Raw genomic sequence first — 12,143 nt, 5'->3', positions numbered from 1 at the left:
TAACAGAAACAACGGGCAGGCCAACTACAGGTTCGTGCTTGTCTTTCGTATGAGGTTTAGCAATTCTAGCGGAGTCCTCACAGAATTTGATAACATGCCCGTCTATGTCTTCGGCTAAGAGATCTTTGATAATAGCAACACTAGGTTCAACTCTAATCTCCTCAGGGGGTGCAAGTGGTCTAATGTAACCCCTACGTATCATAGTTGGAGGTTTAGAATAATCCTTCATCCTAGCAGGGTATGGTGGTTTCTCAGTGTAAGCACAAGGGACAACAGCATCAATAAAAGCTATGATTTTCTCCTCAACTAGATTGGTTTTGGCTATATTGCTTTCTACAGGAGGATGATATTTAAACCACTTCTCTTTGGGAAGATCAACATGAGAAGCAAAAGATTCACAAAGAGAAGCTACTATCTCAGAGTCAAGTCCATACTTAGCACTAAAATCTCTAGAAGTGTTTGTCTCAACAAAAGATTTAACGCAATCAAACTGGAAATTCATACCTGACTCCTTACCTTCCTCCAGCTCCCAATCTTCAGAGTTGTGCTTGATTCTCTCTAATAAATTCCACTTGTGATCAATATCCTTCTTCATAAAAGAACCGACACAAGAAATGTCAAGCATGGTACGATCTTCATGAGAAAGTCGAGCATAAAAGTTTTGAGTGATGATTTCTCTCGAGAGCTCATGATTGGGGCATGAATATAACATTGATTTAAGCCTCCCCCAAGCTTGAGCTATGCATTCCCTGTCACGAGGCCAAAAGTTATAAATAAAGTTCCGATCACGATGTACTAAATGCATAGGATAGAACTTTTGATGAAATTCCAATTTCAACCGATTGTAGCCCCATGATCCAGCATCATCACATAGCCTATACCATGTCAACGCCTTATCCTTCAAAGATAAAGGAAAGACTTTCTTATTTACCTCATCCTTGGGCAAACCTGCAAGCTTAAATAAACCACAAACTTCATCTACATAGATTAGATGCAAGTCTGGATGTGAAGATCCATCTCCTGTGAAAGGATTAGCCAGCAGTTTCTCAAGCATACCCAAAGGAATTTCATAAAAGATATTTTCAGTAGGTACCTCAGGTTGAGGAGCAACTCCTCGTGCTTCCGTTCGTGGTGAAGATACCCCGAACAAACTCCTCAAAGGAAAAGTTTCCATAGTGACAAGTGACAATAAATTTCAGCACAGTATATAGATGTTCCCTTACCAATTTCCACTTACCAAAGGCGCTTCACTCCCCGACAACGGCGCCAGAAAAGAGTCTTGATTACCCACAAGTATAGGGGATCAATCGTAGTTTTTTCGATAAGTAAGAGTGTCGAACCCAACGAGGAGCAGAAGGCTCTGAAAAATGGATTTCAGCAAGGTAATAACTGCAAGCACAGAAAGTAGCGGTAACAATTGATTGTGTAGCGAGGTGAAACGTAGCAAGCAAAGAGTAACAAGTAACAAGTAGTAGCAATGGTGCAGCAAGTGGCCCAATCCCTTTTGTAGCAAGGGACATGCCTGAACAAAGTCTTATAGGAGGAAAAACGCTCCCGAGGACACACGGGAATTTCTCTCATGCTAGTTTCATCATGTTCATATGATTCGTGTTCGTTACTTTGATAGTTTGATATGTGGGTGGAACGGCGCTTGGGTACTTCCCTTACTTGGACAAGCATCCCACTTATGATTAACCTCTCTCGCAAGCATCCGCAACTACAAAAGAAGAATTAAGACAAAGTCTAACCATAGCATTAAACTAGTGGATCCAAATCAGCCCCTCACGAAGCAACCCATCATCTACTTACTACTTCCCAATGCCTTCCTCTAGGCCCAAATATGGTGAAGTGTTATGTAGTCGACGTTCACATAACACCACTAGAGGAAAAGACAACATACATCATATCAAAATACCGAACGAATATCAAATTCACATGACTACTATTAGCATGACTTATCCCATGTCCTTAGGAACAAAAGTAACTACTCACAAGACATAATCATAATCATGACTAGAGGTGTAATGAATAGCATCAAGGATCTGAACATAAACTCTTCTACCAAATAATCCAACTAGCATCAACTACAAAGAGTAATCAACACTACTAGCAACCTTACAAGTACCAATCGGAGTTGCGAGACGAAGATTGGTTACAAGAGATGAACTAGGGATTGGAGAGGAGATGGTGCTGATGAAGATGTTGATGAAGATGCCTCCCGTCCGACGAGAGGAGTGTTGGTGATGACGATGGCGACGATTCCCCCCCCTCCGGGAGGGAAATTTCCCCGGCAGGATCGTCCTGCCGGAGCTCTAGATTGGATCTGCTCAAGTTCCGTGTCACGCCCAAGATGCGACCCTATCCTCAATTTTGCATGAAGGCCTCGTCAGGGATAGAAGCGCATCTCGTCGTGTCGCAAGAATGGATATCGTTACAAGTACATGTACTGAAAAGAAGAGATATATATACAAAATTGGCTTACACTCGCCACAAGCTACATCAGAGTCACATCAGTACATTACATAAACATCGTGAAGAAGAGCAGGGTCCGACTACGGACGAAAACAAACGACAAAAGGAAAACGATGTCCATCCTTGCTATCCCAGGCTGCCGGCCTGGAACCCACCCTAGATCGATGATGAAGAAGAAGAAGAAGAAGAAGCAACTCCAAATGAACAATCAACGCGCTCGCGTCAAGTAACCTGTACATGTACCTGCAACTGGTGTTGTAGTAATCTATGAGCCACAGGGGACTCAGCAATCTCATTTCCAAAGGTATCAAGACTAGCAAAGCTTAATGGGTGAGGTATGGTTAAGTGGTGAGGTTGCATCAGCGGCTAAGCATATATTAGGTGGCTACACTTACGAGTACCAGATATAAGAGGGGGAAGATCTACGCATAGCGGACGTAAACTACTGTTGATCAAACAAATGATCCTGAACACCTACCTACGTCAGACATAACCCCACCGTGTCCTCGATCAGAGAAGGAACTCACGAAAGAGACAGTCACGGTTACGCACACAGTTGGCAAGTTTTAATTAAGTTGACTTCAAGTTATCTAGAACCAGTGTTAAACAAAGCTTCCACGTTGCCACATAACCGCAGGCACGACTTTCCAAAAAGATTTAACCCCGCAGGGGTGCTCCAGCTAGTCCATCACAAATTACCACAGGCCGCATAGAAATCCTCAATCACGAAGCTCGCGATCTCGTCAGATTCCCTAGTGGAAAACCTCAACTCTGAGATTACCCAAAGCATCACCGGAATCCCGATGCTCAAGATATCTCGTCAAACATAAAACTAATCCAGCAAGGCCGCCCGACGTGTCGGCGATCCCGATAGGAGTCGCGTACCTCGTTCTCAGGACACGGCGGATGAGCTAGACGTCGGGATCGCTAAACCTCCGGGTGACCAGAGGGGCGCCGAACATCGCTCAGGTGGGACCAACACTCATGAGGAGCACTGGCCCGGGGGTTGATTAAATTATCCTCGAGGCCCGGGAAGTCCCTATGCAATTTTATTAGGTGATTAGGCAAATGTAGTACCAAAGTTGGGCCTTGCCAGACCAGCTTTAATCTAAAACGAATTATCAAGGGGGTCCCCATAACAACCCCGATCGTGTTAGGAGCGCTCATTTATGGAACATAACACCGGTAGCCAGAAACTAAGGGGGCAAAGGTGGAACAAAACACCAGGCTTGAAAGGCCGAGCCTTCCACCTTTTACCAAGTATATAGGTGCATTAAATTAAATAGCATTTAAATATGGTGATATAACAAGGAACCCATGTTTTCACATGGAAGCATCTGCACCTGCAACTAGCAACGCTAACAACAGGGTTAAGCAAGCAGTAACATAGCCAATCAGTGGTTTGCTAGGTCGAACAGGTTGAAGGTAATCATGGCATTGTTGAGAGGCTGATATTTAACATGTGGTAGGCAATGAGACATATTCGATAGAAGCGATAAAACTAGCATGGCAATGATAGTAATGGTATCTGGGGAAATGGTCATCTTGCCTTAGATCCCGCTTGGAAGAAGAATGCCTCCGTGAAGCAGACGAACCGACATAGTCGAACGGGTCCTCACAATCCGACACGCTGCGGAACTCTATCGAGACGAAGCAAACCGGAAACACAAATCAACACACGAAATTCACCACATGATGCACAACACATATGATGCATGAGCAGTTGAATATATGCAAGTCACGACATGACAATTCACACAATCAAACACTACACATTAAGTGAAGTTCAATATGCAACGAGTTGCATATTGACGAAACTCCACGTTAATTTATTTAGTTCTATCCCGATAAAATACACGGCAATATTAAATGTGATTAAACATGGCAAGAGGTGAAGCGCAATTAATCTACCTATCTAGGCATTTTAAATGAGGTCGGAAATGACATATAGCACCTCCGAGACGACCTCACATGTTAATTTACAATTCTGTCCAGATCTGAACTAATGCATTTGATTAGTTGTTAAACAGCAAAACAAATAGGTTCACGTGATTCTATGCTTCAAGGCAAGCAATCTACACAAAAAGATCATCTCCAACGGAGCCACGGTTCAAAAGATACAAGCACTGCAAGATATGATGGCATGAATGCAATATGTGTGCAACGATGGCTACGAGCACTTCAAAACATACAAATAGCAAGAGAAATTGAAACTACACGAGATTCTAAGCAAGTTTCATGTAGGACACGTTCAAATCGGAGCTACGGTTCAACATCTACAAGCAAAACAAGAAAACACTACAATCTGCCAAAATCAGCCACATAGCATTTTCTACACCCCACAACTACGAGCTACACTACTCCGATAAACTCGAGCAAGGCATGACACGGAAGAGGTCAAGAAGCACTACTACAGACAACCAACAACAACTATCATGGCAGCAAGGAGCACTAGGACAAGAAGACACAAAATGGCATCTCACACACTATTTCAGACTTAGTGAAAATTACACCTCATGGAAGTGCAGTTTTCGATCTAAAGCAATATTGACAGCAGCAAAATCCTAAGCTACAGGTCCCCAAATGGCATGAAAATTTACAACATGCTAGAGAAACACAAGGGGTACAACTAACTCCATTGGACCAACCTGAAAAGAGCTACAGATCACAAGATGCAAGCAAGACAAGACAGCAACAAAACATAACAGATTCCAGACTTAGAAATATTTCAGCTCCTCCAAATCAGCACTATTTCTAGCAACTTGAGAGCAAGCAAACAACACCTAAACATGCATTTCTATTGCAACCAAAAAATACCAGGGGCTAAACAAAACATCCAAGATCAACTCTCTAGTTGACAACTCCGTCAAACGACGCACGGAATAAATCCTACGAATTAAACAAAAGGGCAACATAGCAAAATATCTCGCGAACTAACTTACTGAAATGCTAAAACTAATTGCACAGAAAAATCACATGGATTTTTCTACCCCGGAAACATATAAAATATGTGGGGTTTGCAACACAAAATAAAGCCACACATTAATGCGGGAAAATGACCTATATACGGGAAAATAAACTAGAAGCAATTACCTACATGCAAAAATACAAATGACCACTCTAAAATACATGGAAAAATGGTTCCTAAAACATGGGCATTAATACTACGGCATACGGGCAGTCCGGACACGCACGAGAAATAACTACAGAACGGATCCTAGTGAAACAGCACGCAAAACGATGCATTAGGCACTCTAAATGGCGTCAAATAAATATGCAGGTTGTGGAATCGTGTTCTACTCGCAAAAACTACCCCAAAACCATATAAAACACTCCTCGTTCCGACTTACGGATAAAAAGTTACGGGCATTTTAATATCATCATATTTTTCCGGAATTTAATTACAATTCCGAAAATACCTAATAAACTATTGGGCCGAACAGGGGGCGCAGCAAAACTAAGCTACGCCATGGGTGTGGGATAGGGCAGGGGCTCACCTTTGGGCCGGATCTGGCCTGGCCGGTCGGAGGAGAGGAGGTCGAGGCACTCGGGCCGACTTTGGGGCGACTGGGCCTCGGGGGTGCATGGAGATGGGCCGCTGCGGCTTCCTGGGCCTCGATGCGGGGCGGCCCAAGAGGCGCAGGCGAGCACTGCTCGCGGCGGCATCGACCTCCTGTCGAGAGGCCATAGCGGCGCGGCTAACAGGCAGGAGACGAGGCGGCACCAGCGAGGGGACGGCCAGGCCGCGACAGCCGGCGGAGGATCCGGCCTCGAGCTGCCCGGATCTGGCCGAGGAGCGCCGTTCCCGGCGACGAGGAACTAGGACCGGTCTTCCTCGGAGCTCGGGTTGTAGCACCATGGGGAGGTTCTCGGGGTCCTGGTGGCGGCTTCGCGGTGGCGAGCGCGAGGGCAAGGTTCCGGTGGCGGCGGGAGGCAGCCGGAGGAGGAGGATCCGGGCCGGTAGCGGGCACGGCTCCCGGCGGCAAGGGGCGAGGCGGGGCTGCGGCTCGGGATGGCCGGCGGCGCTAGGCACGGGAGGCAGGAGGAGCTGCGGGATCGCGGGGAGGCGGCGCGCAGATGGACCCAGCGGGCTCCAGATGGGCCTGGGCGGGCCCGCGGGAGGAGAGAGGAGGTTGGAGGTGGGTGGCTGCGCGGTTAGGGTTAGGAGGGGCACGGAAAACGAGGTGGAGAGGGAGAGGGGGCTGTCTAAAATGCACCATGGGGTATTTATAACAAATGGGGGCTAGGTTTAGCGGTTTTCCGTTCCGGATCCATCTGCGGGGTCGGATTCGGACGATTCCGAACGCGGGAACGGTATGTGGCCGTGTAGGTTGGTTTACCGGAGACGAGAGAGAGAACGGGCGGCGCGGCAACGAATTTTAAAACACCGACAGACGTCCGACGCTAGACCGATTACGGTGCCGCTACGGTCGACCGTTCGGGTACCAGACGAACTCCGATCGCGACGAAATTTGACAGGCGGCCTACCTATATATAAATAATACTGCACGACAAATCTCAACTCGATCAGAGGAAGTTTTACGCACACTTTAAAACAGGGTTTCGACGGTGCCGCGGGCGCGTGCGAGTGCGGTCGGGCTCAGAACGGACAACGAAGAGAACCGGCAACTAACAACGGATGCAACTTTTGAAAACTGGCGGCAACGGGGTGCCGATGCAATGCTGATGATGCGCATGATGCGATGATGATGCAACAAAAGAAAATAGACACACGACAAAAACGGAAAGAAAAGGGAATCTTCTGGAACGCTGGCATCGGGCTGTCACATTCCGCCTCGTGGCGGCGGCGAAACCACGAAAAAGCTCCCATTTGATTTTTTTTCCAGACCAAAACCCTTCATATAGAAAAAGAGGGGGGCTAGTGGGCCGTCAGGCAGCCCACAAGCTTGCCCTGCGCCACCAGGGGGGTGGTGGCGGTGGGCAAGCTTGTGGAGCCCTTGTTGCCCCCCTCCGGTAGTTCTTTCGCCCAGTATTTTTTATATAATCCAGAAAAAATCCACGTAACTTTTCAGGGCATTTGGAGATGTGCAGAATAATGGACTAGGATTTGCTCCTTTTCCAGTACAGAATTCCAGCTGCCTGAATTCTCCCTCTTCAAATAAACCTTGCAAAATAAGAGAGAAAAGGCATAAATATGGTAGCACAAGTAATATAACAGCCCAAAAAGCAATAAATATCAACATGAAAGCATGATGCAAAATGGACGTATCAGCAAGCAAGTTGGGTGCACACCCACTAGTTTTCCTCTTGAGCTTTCACACACTTATAGCTCTAGTGCATCCGTTGCATGGCAATCCCTACTCATTCACATTGCTATCTATTGATGGGCATCTCCATAGCCCATTGATACGACGAGTCGATGTGACCATCTCCTCCTTTTTGCCTCACAACCTCCACCACACTCTATTCCGCTTATAGTGCTATATCCATGGCTCACGCTCATGTATTGCATGAGAGTTGAAAAAGTTTGAGAAAGTAAGAGTGCGAAAACAATTACTTGGCCAATACCGGGGTTGTGCATGATTTAAATTCGTTGTGTGGGGATGATGGAGCATAGCCAGACTATATGATTTTGTAGGGATAACTTTCTTTGGCCTTGTTATTTCAAAAGTTCATGATCACTTTGCTAGTATGCTTGAAGTATTATTGTTTTCATGTCAATATTAAACTATTGTTTTGAATCTTACGGATCTGAACATTCATGCCAGAAGAAAGAAGTTACAAAGGACAAATATGGTAGGTAGCATTCCACATCAAAAAATCGGTCTTTATCACTTCCCTACTCGAGGACGAGCAAGGGTTAAGCTTGGGAATGCTTGTTACGTCTCCAACGTATCTATAATTTTTTATGGTTCCATGCTATTATCTTGTCAACTTTGGATGTTTTATATGCATGAATATGCTATTTTATATATTTTTTGGGACTAACCTATTAACTCAGTGCCAAATGCCAGTTTCTGTTTTTTCTGTGTTTTTGACCCTTTTTCAGACGGAGTCCAAATGGAATAAAACTTTCGCGATGATGTTTTTTGGACCAAAAGAGACCCCCGAAGCTTTGGAACAAGGCCAGAAGAGCCACGAGGGAGTCACAAGCCCAGGAGGTGCCCCCACCCCCCTAGGCCGCACCTACCAGGCTTGTGACTTCCTCGTGGGCCCAACCGACGTAATTCCACCGCCATAAATTCCTATAAATAAAGAAACCCCCAAAAGAAACCTAATCGGGAGTTCCGCCGCCGCAAGCCTCTGTATCCACAAAAAACCAATCTGGAGCCCATTCCGGCACCCTGTCGGAGGGGGAATCCATCTCCGGTGGCCATATTCATCATCCCGGCGATCTCCATGACGAGGAGGGAGTAGTTCACCTTCGGGGCTGAGGGTATGTACCAGTAGCTATGTGTTTGATCTCTCTCTCTCGTGTTCTTGAGATGTCTTGATCTCGATGTACCGCGGGCTTTGCTACTATAGTTGGATCTTATGATGTTCTTCCCCTCTCCCTTCTTGTAATGAATTGAGTTTTCCCTTTGGAGTTATCTTATCAGATTGAGTCTTTAAGAACACTTGATGTATGTCTTGCACGTGTCTATCTGTGGTGACAATGGAATATTCATGTGAGTACTTGATGTATGTTTTGGTGATCAACTTGCGGGTTTCGTGACATCGGGAACCTATGCATATGGGTTGGCACACGTTTTGACTCTCCGGTAGAAACTTTGGGGCACTCTTTGAAGTTCTATGTGTTGGTTAAATAGATGATTCTAAGATTGTGTGATGCATATCGTATAACCATGCCCATGGATATTTGAGGTGACAATGGAGTATCTAGGTGACATTAGGGTCTTGGTTGATATGTGTCTTAAGATGTTATTCTAGTACGGAATCTATGATGGATCGAACGGAAAGAATAGCTTCGTGTTATTTTACTACGGACTCTTGAATAGATCGATCACAAAGAATAACTTTGTGGTGGTTTCGTACCCGACAATAATCTCTTCGTTTGTTCTCTGCTATTAGTGACTTTGGAGTGACTCTTTGTTGCATGTTGAGGGCTAGTTATATGATCGAATTATGTTATCATTGTTGAGAGAACTTCACTAGTGAAAGCATGAACCCTAGGCCTTGATTCCACGCATTGCAATATTATTCGTGCTCACTTTTACTATTAGTTACCTTGCTGTTTTTGTAATTGCAGATTACAAAAAGCTATATCTACCATCCATATTGCACTTGTATCACCATCTCTTCGCCGAGCTAGTGCTCCTATACAATTTACCATTGTATTGAGTGTGTTGGGGACACAAGATACTCTTTGTTATTTGGTTGCAGGGTTGCTTGAGAGAGACCATCTTCATCCTACGCCTCCCGCGGATTGATAAACCTTAGGTCACCCACTTGAGGGAAAATTGCTACTGTCCCGTAAACCTCTGCACTTGGAGGCCCAACAATGTCTACAAGGAGAAGATTGCGTAGTAGACATTAGTGATGCGGCACGATCGATGGGCAATGGGCTGCGGCCGACGGGGTTGGACGCGGTCGACGTGGCCGGCACGGCCGGCTGGAGGAAGGGGCGGCGGCTACCGGGCCTGAGGAAGGAGCTTTTTATCGTAGTTTTACAGTTTCTGTTCGAGCGTAGCTAAAATGGACTCTTAAAATGTCTTTTTTCGACCCGTATTCCAGTTTTACAGTTTGCGTTTTTACGGGGTCTACTAGAGATGCTCTAAGGTCGACAAAAAAGTACCGATCAGATATTATAGAAATGGCGTGGCACGTAATTGTTTTACGAAAGGTTTGTAAAACTGTGTCGAATTCGCTATACATATCGAAACCCGGCCGATTTTGGGTTTACGTCTCGCAAATCCCTTTTATCCTTCGCCGATTTAGCACCCACTGGCAACAAATCAAAGGTTCCTCCGGTCGTCATTTGCCAACCGCACAGCCTAAAAGACCGACGCTGATGTCTAGCGGAGGATGCGAGCGCGGTGGTCGCATGGCCGAGGCAGCTTGCCGCCGCAGAAGCAGGGTTGTCATGACACCGAGGCCAGGAGCTCCGCTATCCGCCCACCGGTGAAGAAATGGCATCGCACAGAGGCACGGGAGCGTGGCACCCTCGCCTGCAGCGGTGGGACGAGGGGGTGGAGGAACTTCAACCGTGTGCACGAGATCTACTGGCCGTGACCAAGCGCCTCCGAACATCAGAGCACGAGTTCTTCGAGGCGAAGGAGACGAACACCGTCGGAGAAGAAGGGGCCACCGCGTGGCTAGAGGCGAGGTAGGAAGAGTACAACTTCGCGTTCTCCCTCTCCAGCTCCGTTATGGAGTATCATATCCATGTCAAGAAGGACGATGATGAGTAGATTATGTTTTTTTCATGAATACGCAAATCATGCGTATCTTTTCATTGTTAGAAGGAATAGAACGAGTTCATCGAGGGATACAAGACATGACATGAATGCACGCAAGCGTGAACATGGTGTCCGTAGAAAAGAGACAAATGATGCTCGATACAAAAAGAGGATACAACACAACTAAACCTACCAAACCCAAACCAAGAGCGGCCATGCCGAACAAGCAAGAACTCCAACATCACCAAAGCCAAAATCACGGACACCGCGAGCAAGCAAGATGGCGCCTTTAAGAAGGAAAACGAGTTCATCGCCATCCGGTCCGAAGAAACAAGACCTAGGGTTTTCCATGAGCTCCAAGAGGGGCGCGGTTTAAGGCCTCGGCAACTAGGGCCGGGCCCACAGTGGTGCCATCTGTGCGGCCCGCACAGGGCCCATGATTTTGGGGGGGCCCAAAATAATTAGATAGTCCTAGTATTAAAAAAAACTGGACCAAAGGGTAGTCCTCGCTGGTGTTGGGCTGAAGCAGCGATGTCCAGGCCTCCACTGGTCGATCGACAAGGGCGAGGGCGAGGCTATGGATGGGCGCTGCTGGACCGGGATCTGGCTGGCAGTGCCTGAGATCGCCCCGGCGGCGCAAGGATAAGGGACTGGCCGGCGGTGTGCGTGATAGGAGCATCTCACAACATGCATCCACAAGGGAGGCCACCAGTGAGCATGCTCTGTGCGGCCCGCGACCCGCGGCGAGCATGCTCTGGGCGGACAACGGCGCGCATCCTTAGGGGTGGGCGGCGACACTAGAGAACGACAATGCGCATGCTTAGGACGTCTGGGTCGAGTAGATTATTGACGAGAATAAGGGTGGCCAATGGGCGACGAGCGACATGCGCATCAGGCAGACATATTTCTCATGCCTTGGAGCAATGGTATCCAATTCCTTTTCCCTGCATGAACCAAAAAAACTAGGAAGAAACTCATTACACTCCCCTAAGGCCCTGTTTGGAACCACAATAGATTATGATAACTGGATTATGAAGATAGATTATATAATATGGTTTATAAACATAATCTAGGTGAGCTTGTTTGGAGGCCACATTATATAAACTGCAATCCAGGTTTTACATTGCATAATGACTTATCTGCCCTTTGTTTTTTAAAGAGGAGGGTGGCGTTGGCAGGAATGTAATTATCTCCAACTTTACAAGGGTAATGGGTCATTAGCAATCCATAATCTTATTTTAGCTTGGGTAGAGTAGATTGTGAGTTTTTAATAATTTGTCTATCTAGTTCTTATAATCTACACCATAATCT

The sequence above is a fragment of the Hordeum vulgare genome, chromosome 3H (assembly GCF_904849725.1).
Source record: "Hordeum vulgare subsp. vulgare chromosome 3H, MorexV3_pseudomolecules_assembly, whole genome shotgun sequence".
Lineage (NCBI taxonomy): Eukaryota > Viridiplantae > Streptophyta > Magnoliopsida > Poales > Poaceae > Hordeum > Hordeum vulgare.
This window is presented reverse-complemented; position numbering follows the sequence as displayed.